This window comes from Canis lupus, chromosome 10 (genome assembly GCF_048164855.1).
Source record: "Canis lupus baileyi chromosome 10, mCanLup2.hap1, whole genome shotgun sequence".
In the NCBI taxonomy this organism is placed as follows: Eukaryota; Metazoa; Chordata; class Mammalia; order Carnivora; family Canidae; genus Canis; species Canis lupus.
Genome location: NC_132847.1, coordinates 48858945 through 48880036, shown reverse-complemented (window position 1 = coordinate 48880036; position 21092 = coordinate 48858945). Strand labels below are relative to the sequence as shown.

Genomic DNA, 21092 nt, shown 5'->3' with positions numbered 1-21092 from the left:
CCTTTGGTATTAGATCCCTATTTTATTAGGGATCATAAAATGTTAACATTTTAAATTATTCCTTCTTTGTGTATAAGATGGAATGTTTCTTTAAAGATTCACCTCTCCTCATCTATTATTTTGTTTTCCTCAAGGTATTGATTTTATAATAAAGGCAGAATAAATGCTTATTTCTTTTTAAAGTACATTTGATGCGCTTCTGCTTTATTGCTATTTTTATTTCTATAGATGTTCAAATTGTCCCATCTCTTACCAGCAGGAGATTCTTTAAGTTGATAGCCTGAAATTTGTTATGATGAGAGCATTTACACCAGAGAAATCAGCCAACACAAATCAGCTTTTCTTCCCAGAAACCAGCTATCAACATTTATCACCTTTTTATTAGCATCACATTGCATACTGTCTCTTTTATTATTATCATTAAATTTTAGGTTTGTAGGTGAAAACATTTAATGGCCACTTCTAGAGGTTCTATGACTATATATATATGTTAAATACATATGTATATACATACATATTTTTAGTAATTTTGATTGTTGTGTCAAGAGCATTCTCTATACAATCCAACTGGAAAATGCTAATGAAAAAAGTACACCCTGAATTCATTTCTGTTCATGATAGTTTGTCTATGTTCATGATAGTCTTGCCTTATATTTGAAAATTAAATTTGCTGGATATAAAATCCTTCTGTGACATTCTGTTTCTTTGAATATCTTAAACAGGACTCATTGTTTTCTGGACTCACAGGTTAATCATGTGGTTTCCACTGTTATTGGGGGTTGAGATATTCCTCACTGCTGACAGAGAGAAATTCTGCTCACTACTTGACCATCTCTGAAACCAACTAGTAGGTTTAGGAGCTTGGGTAGGTTCCAGCATGATGAGGTGAAGGTCTGGATTTCACATTTCATCTTGGTTGGTGTTAGTATGTGGAGATGGAGTCATATATTTTTCTGTGGTGTTTGGCTCAATTGGGTAGATATTTAGGAGTTTTTTGTCTTACTAGGCTGTCCTTTTCCTAATCTGTTTGCTAAGGAGAGCAGGCATTTGTTGGGGCTTTCTTGTCTGCATCTATTGCCATTTCTAGGTCACTGGATTCTTTAGCTCCAAGTCAGGGATATTTTCAGCAAAAAAATAAAATTTAAATTTAAAAAAACCCTCTGGGAACCCACCACAATGTTATTCTTTGGATCCTAAGGTCCCAGACCGTCTGCCTTTTTCTCTTCACTTTTCAAAGTCTTCTTATGTTCATTTTACATAATATCCAGGGGATTTAGTTGTACTTAACAGAAGGAATATGGAGGAGTTAGATCTTCATCTTCTGAAAATTATACCTTAATTCACTTTAACTTCATTATTTTTCAAAAGAGTTTATGTTCCATGTTTGAGAATGTTTACCAATGCCTGTGGTGTTTGAAAGAAAATTATGTTACCCTGTTATCCTTATGTCAGCTTCTAGTTGCCTTGTTTGTTTCTTTTTGTTTTGTTTTTTTTTTTGGGGGGGGGGGTTATTTAATTTTATTTATCTTATTTATTTATTTATTTTTTGCCTTGTTTGTTTCTTAATCTGTTCAGTCTTTTGGTCTGTGCTCACACGTATTGATAAATATTATCTTTTGACTCACCTTCTTTTTAGTAAGTCAAGTTTCATCAGTGTCTGTTCATTTCTCTGACATTTTTTAAAATTTAACAATGTTTACTTGATCCTCAGTTGTTTTGTTTGGTTTTAAGGTGTACAATTTTTCTCTCATGTTGTTTGTATTTGTTTCCCCTCTCTCCTCTAACAAATTCCCACAAATTTAGTGGCTTAAAAAGATGCAGATTTCTTACAGCTCTGTAGGTTAGTTTAAATGGTCAACGAGGCTATCTTCATTCTGGAGACAATAGCGGGGAATGTTTGCCTGAAATTTTCTACCTATGCAGGCCACCCGCCTCCCTTTGCCTTGGTACCTTTCACCATCCTCAAAGACAGTGGCATAGCATCTCTAAATCCTCCTAGTCCTCTGACTCTGACTCTTCTTTCTCCCTCCTACTTTCCTCCTTCCCTTGTAATGACCTTCGTGATGACATTGGACCCACTCAAATAATCCAGGATAGCTTCCCTTTCTCAAACTCCTTAATTTGAAGCATACCTACGAGATTTCTCTGGGCATGTAAGGTAATACATTCTCAAAATCCATCAATTAGGACATGGACATCATTCAGAGACCATTATTCTGTCTCTCACATCACATAACTGTGTTAGCTCCTTATTTCTGAGCCCTCTTTTAACAGATTTCACATTTCTATTCATTTACATATCATTAACTGGCTGGGGACATTTTCTCTCTAGATTGAGTGATTTGCTTCTGTATGAAAATATTGGTCATCCCATAGTGTTGTCCTTTTTTTCCCTCTGGATGATACTGCTGCTTTATTTTTTTACAAAGCATAGCTGTCTATCCATATACAATTTGCCTGTTCTCTTCTTACCTGGATTTTGTTTTTTTTGTTATTGTTCACAGACACGGTTTGAGAGAGCTAGATGATTTCTGCTCTATCTGCTATTCTATAACTCAGGGAATTGTGAGGGAAGAAATAGCACTAAAGTGAGCTTGCAGTTTGAAAATCAGGCGTCCTGCGATTTTGCTAAATGTCCTTATCCGCACTCATTACGTTAACAGGAGAAACCCCATTCTCAGAATGAGATACACTCCTGGTTCCTAATTTACTGTCTGTTTTTGGAAGCTTTATTCCCACCAAAGAACCTCAGCTCCAGGTTCATTTCCCCTTTTCACACTTTTTCTCCCAGCAGCTGTCGTCTTTACTACTCCTTCAGGAAAGAAAACAATAAAAGATCTACTCAATTTTTCTCTCTCAGTGACAACTTGCAGGGTTTTATTGACTTTTCATTTTAAGTACTATGGGGAAGGAGGAGCCACAATCAATCTGTGCAGCACCTTCCTCTGTTTCAGATTCTTAATTTTTGCTTTAATACAAGAGCAACAGTTTTTATAGTTAATGGCATTAAATTATGATACGTTGTGTTGCCACTCTTTTGGTTGTTTTGGAGTATTTTTTTTTTTTAATTGTCATTGCTGTTTTTTAAGTTACTCTGACCATTTTAGGAGTGCCTGAGTGGCTTAGTCCATTAAGCTTCTGACTCTTGATTTTGGCTCAGATCATGATCTCAGGGTCCTGCAATCAAGACCAATGTTGGGCTCTGTGCTCACTGCAGCAGCTTGATCTTCTTTTTCTCCCTCTCCCTCTGCTCCTTCCTCTGGTCTCACTCTCTGTCTTTCTATCTAAAATAAATAAATAAATAAAATCTTTAAGTTACTTTGACCATTTTGTTATGGTTCACAAAAAGGAAACTCTACGATGCTATTTCAATCAATTTACTCCCAATTGAAAAAAATCTCCATGAGTCTTATTTTAAATATGAATAGGAAGACAAGTTCAGGATTCATTTACTGATGAATATAAGTCATGAGCTTGCAAGAGGTCAGTAACATATTCTTCAACCTCCAATATTGTTTCCTGTTTTCAGGAATTATAGTTTAGTTTTAATGATCTCACTAGAGCACACTGCTAATAGAGGCTAAATTATATTTCCCACAGCTTTCACAATTATAAATCAAATGACAATTTAGTATAAATCACTTCCTTTTTAAAAGTTTTAGTTGAATTTAAGATGAGTAGGTATGATAACTTGTTATTTCTTCAAGGTGAGATGAGTCTTTTATAAAATTACCAGCATTCAGGGATCCCTGGGTGGCGCAGCGGTTTGGCGCCTGCCTTTGGCCCAGGGCGCGATCCTGGAGACCCGGGATCAAATCCCACATCGGGCTCCCTGCATGGAGCCTGCTTCTCCCTCTGCCTGTGTCTCTGCCTCTCTCTCTCTCTCTCTCTCTCTCTCTGTGACTATCATAAATAAATAAAAATTAAAAAAAATAAAATAAAATTACCAGCATTCATAATTTGAAGACATTCTAAAAGGCATAGTATAATCCAGTCATCTTTGAGAACATAGAATACTCTGTAGAAATTTTACCAAATGGCCACCCAAATGTGGTTTAGATACCTCACTGCCACCTGGGGCAGACCATACCATTTTTTGTCTGATTTTTGTGCAAGTCTTATATATTCATCTGAACTCTTTCTCATACCCCCCAAACTTTGAAATTCCCCCACTAGGGACTTTTTATGACTCTTCTTTGTGATAACACTATCAGTATTTGAGGGAAATGCACTTGTCTTCCTCAAACGGGGCACTAATTTATATCAAAAGTTTTTGACTACCATCTTCATTCTAATGTCAATGAATAGAACACATTTGGCAGGAATAAACCCTGTTGAAGTGGAGTCTTAATTAATACAATATTTAAACATCCCTTCACCTAAAAAATATCATAGTAGCACTCCTGATGAAAGTGTGAGATTTTGTCCTTAATTTTCCCTTAATCATTGCAGTCTCAGGGTGTTTAGCACTTTTAGTGGTCATTTCGGATTGTTGACAAAAATTATAGCCACTGCTTACTAAAACACTGCTGCTGAGAACCTTCTACTCTCTTCTTAAATTTTATGCATTTGGCAACATGTTCCAGTTTGCTTTCACACATTCAATACTGTTAAATTTCATTTTTAGCAGATACAATCCACCAGGACAGATTTGGAGCCCTATTATGTCATCTAGTGCATTTTTTTATTCCTCCAAGCTTTATGTTACACTATATTTGAAGCATCTTTAATCATATATCAGTCAAGTCCCTTATAACAAGAGGAGATATAAATAAGGAAGAAAAGAAAAACATGGAAAGAGCAAAAGCAAGTAAGGAGAAAGGAGAAAAAAAGAAAAAGAAAGGAAAATAGCTAGCATGTTAGGCATAAGAGGATTATATACTTCATTCTTTTTTAATATAACCAAATTAATGAGATTTAGCAAACTCAAAACAGAGAAAGGTGCAACCTAATTAGAATGATTATAATCCCACCTCCTCACATTCATTTTGGAGGAAGCTATAAAGTATAAATAAACAAATACATAAGTATACTGTTGCCTCTGTATTTACTTTGCATATTTCCTCAAATTACTAAGGTGCTTATCATGCATCTTATTAATTGTCCTCGCACATACATGTATACTTGAAGGAAGAAACAATTTCTATATAGTTTGCTTTCTTTTACTTTTCTTTCCTTACTTTTTTTGTTTGTTTGTTTTGTTTTTAAGTTGGCTCCATAGCCAGTGTGGAGCCCAACACAGGGCTTGAACTCATGATCCCGAGATTAAGACCTGAGTTGAGATCAAGAGTCAGATGCTTAATCAACTGAGCCACCCAGGTGCCCCTAGGATGGAAAGATGATAGGGGTTATAAGTAATTAAAATACTATATAAAACTCTGCTCACCATAGGGCTACCTAGAGGTGGGCAAAAGAGAGTGAGAAAGGCTAGAGTCAAATTTGAACAAGTAGGATTGCTGACACAAGCATGGTACTTGAATTTTTGAAATTCTTTCAGAAACATAATTAAAGTGAGAAGACATCTTCAAGAACCCCAAAATATATTTTCAAAGGTACAAACTTGGAATTAGTAGATAAATATGTCCTGGAGAACTAATACACAGCACAGAGATTGTCATCAACAATATTGTGTTATGAACTTCAAAGCTGCTAAGAGACTAGATCTAATTATTCCCACCATAAAAATGAAATGATAATTATGTAATGCGATGGAGGTGTTCATTAATGCTATAGTGGTAACCCTATTGCAATTTATAAATATATCAAATCAACCTGTTGTATACCCCTTAAACTTACACAATATTACATGTCAATTATATTTCAATTTAAAAAAAGCAAAATAAAAATAGGTGAAGACAAATTAGCAGCAACTAAATTACCTGCTCAATATCCAAAACCATCCTAGAGAAAGTAGAGGGAAAGTAAAGGGCCTTCTGAATGAGCTTAGACATAGAAAATTCTAAATCATTATCATGTATTCACTGCAAAGCTTCTCAGTCCATCCTCTGAAACAGCAGCAAAAGCTGGAAGGGCACACGGAAACAACCAATATGGGAGGTGAGAGTTTAAGGAACCTTGGGAATGTCTGAAAGTGGTTAAGTTATCCTGGAGTCTGGGATCTATGAAATCTGGAAATCAACAAAATAAAGCACCCTTTCAGGTCAGTGTTCAGTATTGAGGAGATATTGCTTGGATGGACTCCAACTTGAGCAGATGAATAGGAGCAAAACAAAGTGAAGATTCAGATAAGGGCTAGAGAAGGCTGAGGTGGGTGGGGAAATGTGGAGGAAGTTCTCAGAAAGTGGAGACCCTACTTTTTATTTGTTAGTGAAACAACAGAAGAGGGGGATCTAGGGTGGTGAAACTAATAAATATCCTTGCTCATCCCTCACTCCTAAAAATACAATTTGGTTATTTTGCTTATAAATGTGTAACAGATAAAGTTTGAAGCAGACTCTCACACAATATTGTTATAATAGAAAAGAAAACAGGGAAAAAGAACATCCTTATATATAATGAAAGCATATCATTAACATTTAGCAGATGAAAATTTTAAGAATATTACAAAATAAGGTAAGAAATAAAAAATTGTTTACTGGAAAAAATAATAAAATAAATCAGCAAAGTAAAAGAAAAAATTTAAGTGATAGACATTTAAAATAATAACAAATCAGAGGGATGCCTGGGTGGCTCAGTGTTTCAGAGTCTGCCTTCAGCTCAGGTCATGATACCGGGGTCCTGGGATTGGGTCCTGCATCAGGCTCCCCGCAGGGAATCTGCTTCTCCCTCTGCCTATGTCTCTGCCTCTCTCTCTGTCTCTTATGAGTAAACAAATAAAATATTTAAAAAAATTACACATCAGAAACAGAACTTTTAAAAATGGAATAATTGGTGAAGAATAATATCTGAAAGTATAATACTTTTAGAACCCGAAGTATAAACTAAATATCCATGAGTTCATACTGACATATATGGATGATTTAATAAATAAATAAAGCAAATAAACAAATATCCTAGGCAGAATTTTGAATGATTTATGGAGATAATCAGCCTTAACAGAAGTTCAAAGTAGCTCCCCACTCTCTGAACTCTGAATAGTGATTTCCTTCCAAAGCTTACAGTAAGGAAATGGGGGAGGAGGGGTGTATAGTAACATTATCTGAGAAAATGGGCAAATGCTATCTCAGCTAGCTGATCAAGGTTGACATCTATAATGATGTCATGTTTAGTATATATACTCTTGTTATGAAGAAAATGGCACTAAATTTTTGTAATCTTCCCCTCCCCTAAAATTTATAATCCTGTCTAATAAGAAGAAAAATATAAGACAAATGCTGAAGGAGGGATACTCTACAAAATACCTGAACAGTACCTCTGAAAATCATCTAGCTCACCCCCCAAAAAGGAAAGTCTGAGAAACATGATGATTAAATGTAATCCCAGAAGGGATCCTGAAACAGAAAAAGGACATTAGACAAGGCAGCAAACATAAAATGTTCCAACAAGCCATACGAACATGCTTGAAACAAATGAAAAACTGGACAGTCTCAGTAAAGAAATACAAAGTTTCAGGAAGGAAATACAAGGAGTAAAGAAGAAACAAATGGAAATTATAGGCCTTTAAATACAAAAGCTGGGGGGAAAAAAAACAAGGACCCTCAGTTGATGGACTAAACACCAGAATGGAGGGGACAAAGAACAAATCAATTAACTAGAACAAAGAACAATTAAAAAAAAAAATACAACAACAGGGAAAATAAAGACTGATTAACAAGAAATAACAGAGCCTCGGGGAGCTGTGGGACAATAACAGAAGATTGAAAATTCATGTTATCAGAGGCTCAGAGGGAGGAGAAAGAGAATAGAGCTTAGAAAGTATTCAAAGAAATAATTGCTGAAAACTTCCCAAATTTGCAAAAAACATACACCTACTTATTTAAAAAAAACTGAAGAGCCCCAAGCAGTGGGGTAAAATTGTATGGAACTTGACACATTCACACAGACACACACACACATGCATGCATGTGTGCCCATAAGTGAGTACAGGGTAAATTTGGGACATTTGCAGAATATCGGTGGACTATATTAGTATGAATAACCTGGCTATTGTATTATACTATAGTTCTGTAAAATGTCACCTCTGAGGGGAACTGGGAAAAGTGTACAAACTATTTCTCTGCATTATATTCACAACTATATGTAAATCTACAAGTATCTCAATAGAAATTTCAACTAAAAATGGTTTTGCAATTTATTCTCAATTTAGCTGTGCTCTCCTCTGTTATTATCTTGTAATCTAAAGAACCTATAGTCCAAGTCCCTGCTCCACTGTGTCGGGTACACTTGGACCCAAGCTCGAGCTTGTAAATGAACCCTCCTGTGTTTGCATCGGTGTCGGCTCCTTGGTGGTTTCTCAGATTCGCAATCTCGGGCACAACATTTGGGGGCTCGTCCGGGATCCAAGAAACCTCCAGGACCCCATCCGGAGGGTTTCAACTCAACTTTTTCCACCTTTTGTGCGCATATTTCTGAGAGCTCTAACCTGAAGGAATTCCAATCTGTATTATTAGGTTGGCATTGGCTTAGGCGGACGCGCCAGCAGGCCGACGACTGGGGGTCTTGAGATGTCCCTTGCCCCCACCGGGAGGACGGGGTCCTCATCTGTAAGGAGGATGGAGGTCCTCACCTGTAAGGAGGACGGAGGTCCTCACCTGTAGGAGGACAGGAGTCCTCAGCTGTAAGGAGGACGGAGGTCCTCACCTGTAGGAGGACAGGAGTCCTCACCTGTAAGGAGGACGGAGGTCCTCACCTGTAGGAGGACAGGAGTCCTCATCTGTAAGGAGGATGGAGGTCCTCACCTGTAAGGAGGATGGAGGTCCTCACCTGTAGGAGGACAGGAGTCCTCACCTGTAAGGAGGATAGAGGTCCTCACCTGTAGGAGGACAGGAGTCCTCATCTGTAAGGAGGATGGAGGTCCTCACCTGTAAGGAGGATGGAGGTCCTCACCTGTAGGAGGACAGGAGTCCTCACCTGTAAGGAGGATGGAGGTCCTCACCTGTAAGGAGGGCCAGCTTCCAGGCCTTCGGGTTGCTTTCTGTTTTGTCTCTGCGGCCACACTGGAACGTTTGTCTGTGTTACTATGTCCTTGTTAACTGTTTGTGCATTTGTCTGTGTTACTGTGTCTTTGTTAACTGCCATAACTGTTTACATAAGGAGACGGAGATTTCAAATCTATTGCATATCAGAATGGCCAACCTTTGGCGTGGGATGGCCCCAAGAAGGAACTTTCCACCTACCTATTATCTTACAGGTTAAGGCCGTGATCTTCAGGGACAAACCGGATGGCCACCCTGACCAGGTGCCCAACATCCTGGCCTGGCAGGACATGACCGAAAATCCCCCTCCTAGGCTAAAGCCATTTTTACCCCCCAAAGCAGGACCCACCGAGATTCTAGCCCTGCGGAAAGCTGAGAAGGAGACCGACTCTATGCCCCAAGTGCCCCTTTATCCAGTCTTCCAGGATTCCTCCCCAGAGGACCTGATTCTCCTGCCACCCTACCGGGCACCCCCTCCCCCTTCCGCCCCTCCATCGGAGACACCGGGGGCTGCAGAAGGGGCACCACCCCTCCCTGACAAGGGAGTCTCTGTACACGGGCCAGCAGCAGGGACACGAGGTCGGACCCACCGGACGGCCCCACCTCCGAATGCGGGGCCAGCCGACTCCACCGCCCTTCCTCTCCGCACCATGGTCCCCCGATGAGACTGGCGAACAGCTAATGTTATATTGGCCATTCTCCACCAGTGATTTATGTAATTGGAAAACCCAAAATGCAAAGTTCTCTGATAATCCGAGAGATCTAATCGGGCTTTTGGATACTGTTCTCTTTACCCACCAGCCTACTTGGGATGATGCCGACAGCTCTTGCAGGTTCTCTTCACCACCGAGGAGAGAGAACGAATTCAGGTGGAAGCCTGGAAGTCTGTCCTGGGAGAGGAGGACAGACAGCCGACTCAAAACCCAGACCTCATAAATGCGGCCTTCCCTTCATCCCGCCCCACCTGGGGCTACAACTCAGCTGAAGGTAAGGAGAGACCCCGGGTCCACCGCCAGACTCTAGGGGCAGGTCTCCAGGCTGCCGCGCAAGCCTCCCAATCTGGCCAAGGTCTATGATGTGAGGCAGGGTAAGGATGAGAGTCCAGCAGCCTTCTTAATTTTTTTTTTTCAATTTTTATTTATTTATGATAGTCACAGAGAGAGAGAGAGGCAGAGACATAGGCAGAGGGAGAAGCAGGCTCCATGCACCGGGAGCCCGACGTGGGATTCGATCCCGGGTCTCCAGGATCGCACCCTGGGCCAAAGGCAGGCGCCAAACCGCTGCGCCACCCAGGGATCCCCAGCAGCCTTCTTAGAGAGAGTCATAGAGGCTTTTAGGCAGTGCACCCCTATGAACCCAGAAGCCCCGGAAACAAAGGCCGCAATTATCATGGCTTTTGTTAACCAGGCCGCTCCAGACATTAAAAATAAATTGCAAAGAGTAGAGAGACTGGGAGAGAAGAGCTTGCAGGACTTAGTGATAGTGGCAGAACGAGTCTATAATAATAGAGAAAGTCTGGAAGAGTAACAAACCAAACTAAGTGACCGGCAGACCCAAAACCTGGCCAAGATCCTGCTGGCCACAACCATGAACGACCCACAGGAAAGACGGAGGCACCTCAAGAAGCTGGCTTCAGGGACCGGTAAGGAGGATGGCCCTGGTCCCCCTTGGGAGTGCCCTAAGATGAACAAAAACCAATGCGCCTATTGCAAAGAGGGCCATTGGGTAAAAAGCTGCCCTAACAAAAGATCTAAGGGCCCTGCCAAGATCTTGGAAATGGAGGACCTGGACAATTAGGGGAGTCGGGGTTCGGCACCCCTCCCCGAGCCCAGGGTAACTCTTAAAGTGGAGGGGCAACCTGTTGAATTCCTAATGGACACTGGGGCACAATATTCGGTTTTATTACAACCCCAAGGGAAATTGGCAAACAAAACTTCATGGGTGCAAGGGGCCACCAGGCACCAGCAAAATTTTGAATGGACAGAGGCTGAACAGAGCCTTTAATGACCGTAAACAGGACTTACTGTCTGCCCTGGCTCTTGGGTTGCCCGATCTAGCCAAGCCCTTCTACCTGTATGTAGACGAGAAAGACGGGGTGGCAAAAGGGGTCCTTGTCCAGCACTTAGGTCCCTGGAAGAGACCCATAGACTATCTCTCCAAAAAGTTGGACCCGGTGGCTGCTGGGTGGCCCCCATGCTTAAAAATTATTGATGCGGGGGCCACTATGGTCAAGGATGCAGACAAACTGGCCATGGGGCAAGAACTGCATGTTAGCACCCCACATGCTATTGAGGGGTCCTCAAACAGCCCCCAGACCACTGGATCAGCAATGCCCGTCTGACCCATTACCAGGGCCTGCTGCTAAACCCCACCAGAATTTCATTTAAGCCACCAACACCCTGAATCCGGCAACGCTACTCCCTAACCCAGACTGGGACCCCCCTCTGCACGACTGTCAAGAACTTGTGGCACAGGGGCACGGAGTCAGAGCTGATCTCCAGGGCCAGCCACTGCCGAATGGGACGCCACCTGGGACACGGCCGGCAGCAGTTTTGTCCGAGAAGGAGTCAGATGGGGGGGGGGGGCAGGGGGGGGCAGCCGTAACCACGGAGACGGCGGCCGTCTGGGCGGGGCCACGGGCAGCCGGACCTCGGCTCAGGGCAGAACTGACGCACTGGCCAAGGCGCTGACCATGGGGGAAGGTCAAGAATCAGCATCTACGGCGACAGCAGGTCCGCCCTCGCCACCGCTCACGTCCGCGGAGCCCTTTACAGGGAGGGCGGGAGGGCTCCTGACAGCAGAGGGAAGGACTGTTCAAACCAAACGGAGATCCTTGAACCCCTGAGGGCCGTCCGGCTGCCCAAGGCCCGGGCCGACACCCACTGTCCGGGGCACCAAAAGGCAGACACGCCAGTAGCAGGGGAAACCTGCGAGCCCATTTAAAGCAAAGGAGGCGGCCCTTCTGGTGACCCAGGTCTTAGCAACCACGCGACCTGATCCGGGGGCACCGACCCTGCCGGACACCCCCAACTATACCGATGTGGACTTACACTGGATCAAACGCTTGCCTGTGACCCAGCGCTTGCGTGGCTGGGGGAGGGCCGCAGACTCCAGCATCATCCTGCCGGAGGAACTGGGACGGCGAGGCCTATCCCAAATGCATCGGAGTCCTCACCTGGGGACGAGGAAGACGACGGAAGACCTCATACGACATGCAGAGATCACTCTTAAAGACTCTCGAGCAAAGATCGAGCAGATCGCGGCGAGCTGCCACGCAGGCCAGTTAACTAATGCCTCCGCCCATGGATCTAACCCGGCACCCGGCTCCGGGGGGACCGCCCAGGAGCCTACTGGGAAGTGGACTTCACTGAGGTGAAACCTGGAAAATACGGATACAGGTATTTACTGGTGTTTGTAGATACTTTTTCAGGATGGACAGAGGCATTTCCCACCAAACATGAAACGGCACAGACCGTGACCAAGAAACTGCTGGAAGACATTGCACCGAGGTATGGTTTTCCTGTTAAAATTGGGTCAGACAATGGCCCAGGATTCGTCTCTAAGGTAACACGGGGAGTAGCCCTAGTACTTGGGGCAGATTGGAAATTACATTGTGCACATAGGCCCCAGAGCTCAGGACAGGTAGAGAGGATGAACAGAACATTAAAGGAGACCTTAACCAAGTTAGCCCTGGAGACTGGCGGGGACTGGGTGACTCTCCTCCCCTTCGCCCTATATAGGGTGAGGAACTCTCCATATAAGATGGGACTGACTCCCTACGAGATCATGTTCCGTTTTCCTCCACCTGTTATCCCCAATTTAAAACCTGAGGTGCTTGCTGAATTTGATGATCACCAGCTCCTTTTCTCCCTCCAAATGTTACAACGAACCCATGAGCAGGTGTGGCCTAAGCTGAGGGCCCTCTGTGAGACTGGGCCACCCCCGGACACCCATCGATATCGGCCAGGTGACTGGGTGTACGTGCGGAGATACCAACACCAGACACTTCAACCTCGCTGGAAGGGACCCTACATCGTGATCCTGACCACTCCCACTGCTCTCAAGGTCATGGGATTACTCCCTGGGTCCACTACACCCACGTCCTTCCTCCGGCCAGCTGACCTACAAGCTGTTCTCAAGGACTTTGTTCCAGAATGGAAAAGCCAACCGGACAAGGACAATCCCCTAAAGCTAAGACTGCGCTGTTCTCACTTATTTCCCACCTCCAAGACTCCCTAGTCTGAGGTTGTCTTTCAAAATAGAAGGGGATTAGACTTAGTCTTCTTACAACAAAGGGTGGGGTGGGGTGGGTTATGTGATGCCTTAAACGTAAGATGTTGCTTCTTTCTTGGAATGTAAATGGGAGCGAGAATAGCAACAAGGTTGGTTAGAATCCTGTTTTAATCATTCCCCCTGGCTCAATCTGAGAGCAACCTGGACCCATGATTGGGTCCTTCCTTAGGTTCCTCTGAGAGGGGGAAATGTGGAGGCCGAGAAAACGAAGGCCATTCCACTTTAAGTTCAGGGTTATCACAAGTACAGCCATCCCAGGCTCCTGTGAATAAGAGCTGAACTTTACCTTACTTCAGTTATAGGAAGAAAACAGCTTGCAGCTTAACGTCCTAGAAAGCCCCTATTAGAGTGAGAACAAAGCCCAAGCCAAGGGCAGGAAGCCCCTATTAGAATAAGAACAGAGCTCAACGCCCTTGAAGGCCCCATATCAAAATGTAAACAGAACTTGAGAAATTCCTCCACCCCTTCTGGAGGTCCCCTAGACCACCTATAAAAACTAAGCTGAAACCCACCTCGGGGTCCAAGTCCCTGCTCCGCTGTGTCGGGTACACTTGGACCCAAGCTCGAGCTTGTAAATAAACCCTCGTGTGTTTGAAAAAAAAAAAAAAAAAAAAGAACCTATAAGGAAGATGGGAGGAGGAGTACTTAATGTTTCTTATATTCTTGAAATGACATTATGATAGAAATGGAGAGTAGATTATGTTACCAGAAGTTAAAAGAGAGGTGGGGTAGGAGGAAGGTTGTCAAGGCTCTCTAGATGGCAGCGTGAGGTATCCTTATGGTGGTGGAGATTTGCTATATCTTGACTGTATCAATACCCGGATTGTGATAGCATTCTATAGTCCTATAAGATGTTACCATCGGGGGAAATTGGGTAAAGGAAATATGGGATTACTCTGTATTATATCTTGAAACTGTATGTGGGGTAGCCCTGGTGGCGCAGCGGTTTAGCACCGCCTGCAGTCCAGGGTGTAATCCTGGAGACCCGGGATCGAGTCCCACATCGGGCTTCCTGCATGGAGCCTGCTTCTCCCTCTGCCTGTGTCTCTGCCTCTCTCTTGCTCTCTCTGAATGAATAAATAAAAATAAATCTTAAAAAAAAAAAACTGTATGTGAATCCACAATTATCTCAAAATTTAAAATTCAATTAAAACTGGAATTCAGTCCATTAAAATAAATGTTTAGGAATTATATGAATGACCAGTGATGAGTACCGAATCTATTAAAAGTAGAACATACTAAGTAACTATGAGAACTGTGATTTCAGATTATTAACTGCCATAATGTGAAAATAGGAACAACAAAAATTTGGAAGTAATAGATTGGCAATAAGAGGGGTTTTTAAAAGGTAAGGCCACCATCTTTCACAGGAAAGAGATAATTTATAAATTGTCACTGATTAAAATTCAATGATGCCGTTTAAAATGCGTCATTAGCAGATGGTAGCTACACTTGTAGTGAGCATAACATATAGAGTCATCAAATCACTATGTTGTATACCTGACACTAATGTAACCTTGTGTGTCAGCTTAGTTCAATTTAAAATAAAGTATGTCACTATGATGTTAATAGTTTTTATTGTATTTTAACATTATAGATATTCTCAGGGAGACTATTTCTTCCAGAGAAATTATTTGAATTTCAAAAGTTTCGTTTTAGATTTCTGTTGCATTACAATTAAATTTATTAAATGTAACAGTGCCTAACAGTACAACGCCTAATAATGTCTCTGGACCTATAAAGGAAATGTCAGGAGGTAAAATGGTACAGAGGAAGAGTTCCTATAGTCTTTGGGACTATAAAGGTTGATTGGAATCTTTGATTATGTGTTTATTAGCTGAGAGTCCTAGAGCAGGTATTGATTTTATCTGAAATTCAGTTTCATTTTCTCTAAATTGGGTTAACACTGTTTATCCTACAGGACTACTTCAGGCTTAGGACACAATGCTCAGCACAGACTCTGCTCCCTGCCTGGACGTTAAAAGTGTATTAATTTTTCGGTATCTGTTAATTACTTCCTTCCCTCCCTTATTACATTTCATTATATTCAATATATTTTGATTGAAGACACAGGGAATCGCACGGTATATTTAGAATGACTTCTATTTAAAGTGGCTAAGTGTTAAGGGAAGAATCCTATTTCATCAGCATCTTCTAACATCTAGAGATCTCTGAGACCCTCAAGTACGCAGACTTGACCGGATATAAATTACCATATTTTCTTATTGAGAATTTTGTGAAGCTGCTTGGGGTTACCAGGGACATTATTTCTTGTTGAAAAACACTGAAAATCCCTGAGATGGATATACAAAAAGTAGAGCTGGAAACAAAAGTGTCAGTACCGACACAATGTAACAATTTGCTTTTCACTAGTGGACATTAGGTTGTTGGCAAGGATGAACCAAACAGTTTATATATTTTTTACTTCCAGTCAGGCAGCATCTGGTTTTCAATGGAAGACTGAACATTTGTCTGCCTTTCTCTACCCCCAGCTGTCCTCCCCATATGTACTCACAGAAGTAAAGAAAACTAAATCAAATTAATAAAATGACAGACCATTAGGCAAAATATGGTACATTTTCCTCTCATTTTTCAGGGGTTAAACAGTAAACAAATCTGTTTCCAGCACAACTGATGATACGGGCAACGCAGCAGTCATACAGGTTTCCTGACTGCCTTCACACCTTCACACCTTCACACCTTCACATAACTGGTTCACCGTTCTACTTTGCCACTCACTGAGAGTGAATTAGTGAACTTGCTCTGCATCCAGTGACTTGTTTTCTCAGCAAGGGGATCCTCCTGAAACTACCTTCAGAAGCCATTAGGAAAATCACCTGATCCAGAGTACACTAAATGATGAACAGGTAGTCACAGTACTACAAAGTACCACATAGGACCCACCTGTCTTCTTAGGGAAAACGACCTCGAGAGTCAATACTTCTCTCTTAGCAACTAGGTATATACAACAGCTAGCAGGTAGCAACTAACCTATACAACAGTTGATTAGTTGGCACCACAGGTGGCACATCATCTCCTAATTACAACTCAGGTGTGTGTTTTCACGAGCGCAGACTCTTGAAAACGAAAGGAAAATTTGGTTAGCCTATTACTTGAGATAGGATTTTTTAAAATCAGGGGGTATTTAGGCAATTTAAACACTACCAATTACATTGATCTAATTGATCTTTATGGAACACTATGCTCAACAACTGCAACAAATACATTCTTTCCAAGGGCACATAGGATGCTAACAACATAGACCATAATGAGGGGCCAGCAAATCATTCTCAAAAACCTTCAAAATTCTTAAATCCAACAGTGTATACTTTCTGAAGATAGCAAAATCAAATGAGAAATCCATAAAGTCCTACACAAAGGTCAAAGAACAAATCTCAAGAGAATATACAGAACAACTGAAAATGAATGATAATGAAAATATAGCATGTCATGCTGCTTAAACACTGATTACAGAGAAATTTATAGCATTAAATGCTTAGGTAAGATGAAAGTGTTAATTATCTACCTTTCTACCTCAAGAAGATAGTAAAAGAAGAGCAAAATAAACTCAAAGTATATGGAAGAAAACAAAAAAGAAATCAAGCAGCAAAGAGAAAAACAATAGAAAAAAACCAAAAGGGAAAAATTGATTCTTTAAGAAGAATGAAAATTGATAAATCCTTAAGTCTGAGGAAGATACAAATTAATACTATCAAGGATAAAAGAAATATTGCAGATCCTGTGAAATTTAAAAAGAATAATGAGGTAAAATTTAAATAATTCATGGCCAACCAATCCAACAAATTAGATAAAATGGACAAATTTCTTGAAAATCACAATTTACCAAAATGGACACCCAGATAAATAGAAAATCTTTAAAGAAATTAAACACGTAATCAACAAATTTCTCACAAAGAAAATCTCAGTACAAAATTGTTTCATAGAAGAAATAATCCCAACTATATATAAATTCTTTTAGAAAATACGAAAGGAAGGATTACACAACTCATTTTATGGGGCCAGCAGAGCTCTGAAAACAAGACATAAAAAGAAATCGCATGAAAATTTATAGGTAGATATCCCCCAGGACCATAAACAAATATATTTTTAATAAATATTAGCAATAGAATATCACTATTTATAAATCAAGTAATGTGTTCTAATAAAGTGGAGCAATGCAGGAGTAAAACGATGATTGAACATTTGAAAATCAACCAAAGCCATCCACTCTCTTAACATATTAAATGAAAAAGTAGGGACGCCTAGGTGGCTCAGCAGTTGAGCATCTTCCTTTGGCCCAGGGTGTGATCCTGAGGTCCCAGTATTGAGTCCCACATCAGGCTCCCTGCATGGAGCCTGCTTCTCTCTCTCTGCCTGTGTCTCGTGTGTGTGTGTGTGTGTGTGTGTGTGTGTGTGTGATGAATAAATAAATAAAATCTTAAAAAAATAAATGAGAAAGTAAAGGAGAAAAAACATGAAAAAAAATGGACAATACCCATTCATGATAATAATTTCCACAGGGCATCTATATACAGCCTACAGCTAACAGCATTCATTCCTTGTGGTTAAAAAGCACATGTCCATTAAGCACATGAAAAGCTTCAGCATTAGTCAACAGGAAAATGGTAATTATTATCACAATGAGATATGACTCCACATTCACAGAAAAGGCTAAACTTAAAATGACTAAAAAAACAAAAGACGTGGAGCCACTGAAATGTTCACACATTGCTATTGAGAGCATGAAATGTTCAACAACTTTGAAAACCTGAAAGTTCTGTAGAAAGTTAAACACCACTTACTGTTATGACTGCTGGAGGAAGTTACCAAGAGAATATGATGGCCAGTTGACCTGGAAGATTTAGCCACTGGTTACCTGCTAAAACATAACTTTTCCAGAAGAGCTGCTGCCATCCTGTTGTCACTGCATCCTTGTGCCCACTGCAATGTCTGGCAGGTGGTAGGCAGACATTTAAAACTGATAAATGAAGAAATGTGCCCTTCAACCTGCAGGGGGATGGTAGTTCCACTCAGACCTCTAGGATGGGGCTTTGGTAGTACCACCAGGTGGAACAAGTTAAATCTTACCCACAGGCTGAGAGTATATTCATTCCTTTAGTTCCCCAAGCTTGGATTGTGAACCCATTAAATAAGCCTGATTTTCAAAATCCATCTTTGCCTTTGGGGAAAAACTAGCTTCCTAGTAATACTCTCACAAAGAACAGGAATTGTAGGAGTCATAAAAAGCATAAGTCTAAAAAATACTGTCGAACTGTGTTGTTTGTAATTCCAGCTCTGTCACATGTTAAACGAGTACCACTCGTGCAAGGTACTAAATATATCTCCCTGTCATTCTCATTTGTAAAATGGAAAAATCATTTTAGCATCAGCTTCCCAGGATTATTGTAAGAAGAAATGTTAAGAACTTAGCCTAGTGCCCAGGACACATTAGGTATTCTGCATACATTATCTATACATATTATGTCACTTTACCCTCTGCAGAATCCCTACGTGTGATTTCACATGTTTGCAAAGACACAATTCTCACAAGCACAAAGTGAACTCTACCCTTTCCTCCATTCTTTCTGTATATCCAGGTTAAATTACTGTTTAGGTTTTCATTACTCCCAAGTGCTCTTGATGATATCTAGGTACTAGAAATACCACCAATGCCTGTTAATGTGTGCACCAAGACTGCCAATGCCCGGTGTCTGCTTATGCAAATATTAGGGGTACTAATGACCTTTATTTATGAAGCCTAAACCTTCAACTCATTGGACAAAGGTCTAGCATAGTTCCCTTTCACAGAAGCCATAAGCATCCAAGTTATTATTATATTACATTAGTTTTCTCCCAAGAAAATTAAAATATAGGACATTTGATGCTCTCATTCTCCTTTTCAGTCCTTCATCTGAGAGTTCAAACAGAATTGCATGGTTCTGGATCAGAGGATTTTTGAAAAAGAGATATTATTCTATGCTTATAGTTATCCCATTGGTGGGATATCATCCACTGATATTAATCAAATTTAAGTTTTAGTTCTTTCTTCCCCTAGGAAGTGTGCCCCAACCCCCAGATCCCCCAGAGTTTTGCTCAATAACTTACATAAATAACCATTTTGAAGACCCCACAACCATCTCCAGTTCTCCAGGTGTAGTAAAATGTATCATAACTCTGGGGTAGGCTCAGATTAGTCTCAATAATGGATCAAAACAGGATAAGTCATTGCCATAGAATAGCTGAAGGGGGGCAGGGACTGAAGATAGGGTGGAGAGAGAAGGAAGAAGCCTGGAAAAACTCACAAATGCTTATTAGAAAGGAGTCCTATCAGTGCCTATAAGATCAAGAGAAGTGTGAAAATAATAATAAGGATTTATTTTCCCTGGATGGCTGGTACTACTTACTATTCTGTTCTGAGAATAGACCCAAGGTTTATGACCCATAAATTACTAGCATTTCAGAGAAAAGAGTGGTTATCACCCAAGTGGTGAGGTGACATTGAAGTCTTAGGAAGACTATGTGTTCTAAGCTATGTCTTGACCCATAAATTCCCACACCAACTGTAAACCAGACAGATGTGTAGATTTCTAAAAGACAAGTGTAAATGACCCATAAAAAATAGGCTTTGTGCCAATGACCTAGACTGTCCATCTCTATTGACTTTTCCAACTATCTCATGAAGGTCATATGTGGGTAGGCAAGCTTTGCACAAAGAAATAAAGTTTGACAAATCTTTCCATACTCCTATATATCCAAATAAAAGATCCATTCCTGTATAAAGCAACTAGAATTTATACGCAAATATAATTTCTAGAAAATTACTTTGGCTTATATATGGATATGAATTTATTCTGTTGAGTAATCTTTATCTGCTCTCATCTTTAAAACTGGTCATGATACTGCATGTCAGTGGTGTAAATTATAAAATGGTTAAAAAGCATTAATATTTATTTCCCATGATACTGCTAGGGAAATTTTGTAATAATCCTGTTGAGGTTGTTTTCATACCTAGAGTTTATTTATTTCTTTGACTCTTAAACTGATACACTTAAAAAGGTCAGGCTTACAATTGAACAAAAACCCATAGAAAAATGTGGCACCAATGACAGCAGCATATGGAACAATTTAAGATTTTTAAATAATCACTCAGCTAAGAGGTTCATTTATAAGCAACAGAAAACCCACCTCAAAGTCACTTAAAAAATAAAAGGCATTAATTGGCTTTAATATGTAGAAACAAAAAGAGACCAACCTTTAGACTTGATTGCAGGGCAACACAATGTCATTAAGACAGCTTTTCCTCATTCTTCTACTTCACTTTCAGCTGTATTAACTTCATCCCAAAACTGCCACTCCTTTCAGTGACAACTTCAAGGGCTATGTTACACGTCTTTTTCATCAATGGAAGAAGAGAGACTCAGAAAAATTTCTGATGAGACAGAAGAAACTAATTTCCCATCAGACTATAACAAAACTTTTTACCCAGTCTTCTTAGAACTAAGTGAGCCAGGGATGACAAGTTTTCTTCCATATTTTCAGATTACTATCAGACTGAAAATATTTTATAAACTATTATGGTATATTTCCATTTTAACATCTTCATGTAAGAATTTCACAGTGCCAGAAAATTATGACCTTTAAATAGGAAGACAGTATTTTGATTATAGGGCAGAACATTTTTGCTATCACCTTAAAAATGTTGCC

The 21092-nt window shown here is 40.7% G+C and overlaps 1 long non-coding RNA gene across 21 annotated transcripts in view; it reads right to left on the bottom strand.

The window, feature by feature from the left end:
* LOC140641564 (uncharacterized) overlaps window positions 1-21092 on the bottom strand; it is a 518379-nt gene that overhangs the window by 415733 nt on the left and 81554 nt on the right. For 17 of the 21 annotated variants that reach the window (XR_012038140.1, XR_012038143.1, XR_012038147.1 and 14 more), the window contains 2 exons: window positions 20641-20817; window positions 2984-3284 (listed from right to left, as the gene is read on the bottom strand). This is a non-coding gene — a long non-coding RNA (uncharacterized lncRNA). Of the gene's footprint in view, window positions 1-2983; window positions 3285-18190; window positions 18396-20640; window positions 20818-21092 lie in introns of those variants that run through there. The other 4 variants (XR_012038141.1, XR_012038151.1, XR_012038152.1 and 1 more) reach the window with 4 other exon arrangements.